At 42.5% G+C, this 4,592-nt stretch overlaps 1 pseudogene; it reads right to left on the bottom strand.

Moving 5' to 3' along the window:
- Nucleotides 1-707: 707 nt before the first annotated feature.
- Nucleotides 708-1,913, bottom strand: LOC137204038 (transcription factor IIIA-like; annotated as a pseudogene).
- Nucleotides 1,914-4,592: the final 2,679 nt, after the last annotated feature.

Below are 4,592 nucleotides of genomic sequence, written 5' to 3'. Positions count from 1 at the left end.
TGCTATAAACTTCCCTCTTAGAACTGCTTTTGCTGCATCCCATAGGTTTTGGGTCATCGTGTTTTCATTGTCATTTGTTTCTAGGTTTTTTTTTTGATTTCCTCTTTGACTTCTTCAGTGATCTCTTGGTTGTTTAGTAGCATATTGTTTAGCCTCCATGTGTTTGTGTTTTTTATGTTTTTTTTCTGTGTAACTGATTTCTAATCTCATAGCATTGTGATCAGAAAAGATACTTGATATGATTTCAATTTTCTTAAATTAACCAAGGCTTGATTTGTGACCCAAGATGTGATCTATCCTGGAGAATGTTCCATGAGCACTTGAGAAGAAAGTGTGTTCTGTTGTTTTTGGATGAAATGTCCTATAAATATCAATTAAGTCCATCTTGTTTAATATATCATTTAAAGCTTGTGTTTCCTTATTTATTTTCATTTTGGATGATCTGTCCATTGGTGAAAGTGGGGTGTTAAAGTCCCCTACTACAATTGTGTTACTGTTGATTTCCCTTTTTATGGCTGTTAGCATTTGCCTTATGTATTTAAGTGTTCCTATGTTAGGTGCATAAATATTTACAATTGTTATATCTTCCTGGATTTATCCTTTGATCATTATGTAGTTTCCTTTTTTGTCTCTTGTAATAGTCTTTATTTTGAAGTCTATTTTGTCTGATATGAGAATTGCTACTCTACTTTTTTTTTTTTCCCCAATGCTCTGCACCAGTGATTTTAATAAAAACGTGCTTCTGAGAGAAAATAACTGAGCTGGCTGGTCTGCAGTCCTTCAAACAAAACAGCCTGGTGTGTAGCTGAGGCCAGCGTCACCACAGCATAGGGCACCTTGCTCTCAGTGCAGTTCAGCGACTCCCCATTTCTGGACAAAGACACACCCGGACCTGTTTCCTTTTAGGAGGGGTGTACCCACTGAGCCGAGAGGCCAGACTCCATTTTTCACGAGACGGTCTCACTTTGAGCTTCATTTTCTTCTTTTCAGGGTCATGCACAACAGCTTGACTGCTGAGGCTCTGCTTCCTGGCAGATGTCTTGCCACAACCAGTGTGCTCACACACGAACGGGTGCTACTCCTTGTGGAATGAGAGGATGTGGCTCTGGAGGTTGAACCTGGTGGTTTAGGTGCAGCCACAGCCTTCCGTGGGGCACCGACACACATCCCTCTCTGGGGCATGAATTCTCATGTGCTGCTTCAGGAAATCCTTGCGTTTAAATATTTTCTGGCATACGTCACGTTATGTCCTCTTTATGGGTTTCTCTCACATGTTCCAGAAGCTCTGTCCATGTTTTTGCCACAAAAGAACAGTCTTTTTGACATATATAGCCCTCGTGGACCTTCCCATGTCACTTCAGACTGCTGGGGGAAGCAAAGTTTTTTCCACATCCTTTGTGGGTACACCTGAACAGCGGTTCATTGGTGTACTGGCACTGATGGATTTTCAGCTGCTGATGCTTCTTAAAGGTCTTCTTACAACCGTAAAACTGCATACATATTGTTTTTGCTGGTTATCATGTTTGCTTTCAAAATGTTTCTTCAAGTTTGATTTTGTGTTGAATTTTTGATCACAGCCGCTAGCTGTACAAAGGGCTTTTCTCCAGTGTGAACAGGGCTTGGCGGGTGAGGTCGTAGTCCCTGACGAAGGTCTTGGCACACCCTTCATGGTCACAAACAAACAGTCCCTCCCCCGTGTTCTTGCACAGGTGTGCGTCTAGTTTCCTGGCCTTGTTGTAATTGGCGCTGCAGTCGGGGAAGAAGCGGATGAACCTCTGAGGGGGCTCCGGGGGCTCCGGGGCTAGGCTCTCGCTGGCCACGAGGACCACGTTGGCAATGGTCAGGGATGACACTGCCTCAGCAACCGAGTCAGTCTGGCTCCAGGATGCCTGGTGCCAGACACTCGGCCACATGCTGAGCCACATGCTGTGAATTGATGCTGACCATCTGCTCCAGGAGATCCTATGCATGACCCCACGGCACTTCCGGGAGTGCGGCCCTGGTGGAGTGGGGTGGGGCCTGAGTGCCCTGTCCAGCTTTCTTTTGATTTACATTTGCATGGAATATATTTTTCCATCCCCTCACTTTCAGTCTGTATGTGTCCCTAGGTCTGAAGTGGGTCTCTTGTAGACAGCATATGTATGGGTCTTGTTTGGTATCCATTCAGCCAGTCTTTGTCTTTTGGTTGGAGCATTTAATCCATTTACATTTAAGGTAGTTATTGATATGTATGTTCCTATTACCATTTCTTAATTGTTTGGGGTTTGTTATTGTAATCTTTTCCTTCTCTTGTGTTTCCTCCCTGGAGAAGTTCCTTTAGCATTTGTTGTAGAGCTGGTTTGGTGGTGCTGAATTCTCTTAGCTTTTGCTTGTCTGTAAAGCTTTTGATTTCTCTGTCAAATCTGAATGAGATCCTTGACAGGTAGAGTAATCTTTGTTGTAGCTTTTTCCCTTTCATCACTTTAAATATGTCCTGCCGCTCCCTTCTGGCTTGCAGAGTTTCTGCTGAAAGATCAGCTGTTAACCTTATGGGGATTCCCTTGTATGTTAATTGTTGCTTTTCGCTTGCTGATTTTAACATTTTTTTTGTGTATTTAATTTTTTTTTTTTTTTTTTTTTGCGGTACACTGGCCTCTCACTGTTGTGGCCTCTCCCATTGTGGAGCACAGGCTCTGGATGCGCAGGCCCAGCGGCCATGGCTCACAGGCCCAGCCGCTCCATGGCATGTGGGATCTTCCCAGACCAGGGCACAAACCCATGTCCCCTGCATCAGCAGGCGGACTTTCAACCACTGTGCCACCAGGGAAGCCCTGTATTTAATTTTTGATAGTTTGATTAATATGTGTCTTGGCGTGTTTCTCCTTGGATTTATCCTGTATGGGACTCTCTGTGCTTCCCGGACTTGATTGACATTTCCTTACCCATATTAGGGAAGTTTTCAACAATAATCTCTTCAAATATTTTCTCAGTCCCTTTCTTTTTCTCTTCTTCTTCTGGGACCCCTATATTTCAAATGTTGGTGTGTTTAATGTTGTCCCAGAGGTCTCTGAGATTGTCCTCAATTCTTTTCCTTCTTTTTTCTTTATTCTGCTCTGCAGTAGTTATTTCCATTATTTCATCTTCCAGGTCACTTATCCGTTCTTCTGCCTCAGTTATTCTGCTATTGATTCCTTCTAGAGAATTTTTTATTTCATTTATTGTGTTGTTCATCATTATTTGTTTGCCCTTTAGTTCTTCTAGGTCCTTGTTAAACATTTCTTGTATTTTCTCCATTCTGTTTCCAAGATTTTGGATCATCTTCACTATCATTACTCTGAATTCTTTTTCAGGTAGACTGCCTATTTCCTCTTCATTTGTTTGGTTGGGTGGGTTTTTACCTTGCTCCTTCATCTGCTGTATATTTCTCTGTCTTCTCATTTTGCTTAACTTACTGTATTTGGTGTCTCCGTTTTGCAGGCTGCAGGTTTGTAGTTCCCATTGTATTTCGTGTCTGCTCCCAGTAGCTAATGTTGGTTCAGTGGGTTGTGTAGGCTTCCTGGTGGAGGGGACTGGTGCCTGTGTTCTGGTGGATGAGGCTGGATCTTGTCTTTCTGGTGGGCAGGATCACATCCAGTGGTGTGTTTTGGGGTGTCTGTGAACTTATTATGATTTTAGGCAGCCTCTCTGCTAATGGGTGGGGCTGTGTTCCTGTCTTGCTAGTTGTTTGGCATAGGGTGTACAGCACTGTAGCTTGCTGGTTGTTGAGTGGAGCTGGGTCTTAGCGTTGAGGTGGAGATCTCTGGGAGAGCTTTTGCCATTTGATATTATGTGGGGCTGGGAGGTCTCTGGTGGACCAATGTCCTGAACTCAGCTCTCCCACCTCAGAGGCTCAGGCCTGACACCCGGCCAGAGCACTGAGACCGTGTCAGCCACACGGCTCAGAAGAAAAGGGAGGAAAGAAAGAAAGAAAGAAAGAAAGAAAGAAAGAAAGAAAGAGAGAGAGAGAGAGAGGGAGGGAGGGAGGGAGGGAGGAAGGAAGGAAAGGAAGGAAGGAAGGAAAGGAAGGAAGGAATGAAGAAATATAAATAAAATAAAGTTATTAAAATAGAAAAAATTACTAAGAATAAAAAATCAAAAAGTAATTTAAAAAAGAACGAAAGAAAGAAGAGAGCAACCGAACCAAAAAACAAAACCACCGATGATAACAAGCGCTAAAAACTATACAAAAAGAAAAAAAACGGACAGACTGAACCCTAGGCAAATGGCAAAAGCAAAGCTATACAGACAAAATCACACAAAGAAGCATATACATACACACTCACAAAAAGAGAAAAAGGAAAATATGTATATATATAAAGATAAACAAAGGAAGAGAGCAACCAAATCAATAAACAAATCTACCAATGATAATAAGCTCTAAATACTAAACTAAGATAAACATAAAACCAGAAACAAATTAGATGCAGAAAGCAAACCCAATTCTACAGTTGCTCCCAAAGTCCACCACCTCAATTTTGGGATGATTCGTTGTCTATTCAGGTATTCCACAGATTCAGGGTACCTTAAGTTGATTATGGAGATTTAATCTGCTGCTCCTGAGGCTGCTGGGAGAA

This window comes from Pseudorca crassidens, chromosome 12 (genome assembly GCF_039906515.1).
Source record: "Pseudorca crassidens isolate mPseCra1 chromosome 12, mPseCra1.hap1, whole genome shotgun sequence".
Lineage (NCBI taxonomy): Eukaryota > Metazoa > Chordata > Mammalia > Artiodactyla > Delphinidae > Pseudorca > Pseudorca crassidens.
The sequence above is the reverse complement of the archived record's forward strand: the minus strand, read 5'-3'. Positions and strand labels throughout refer to the sequence as shown.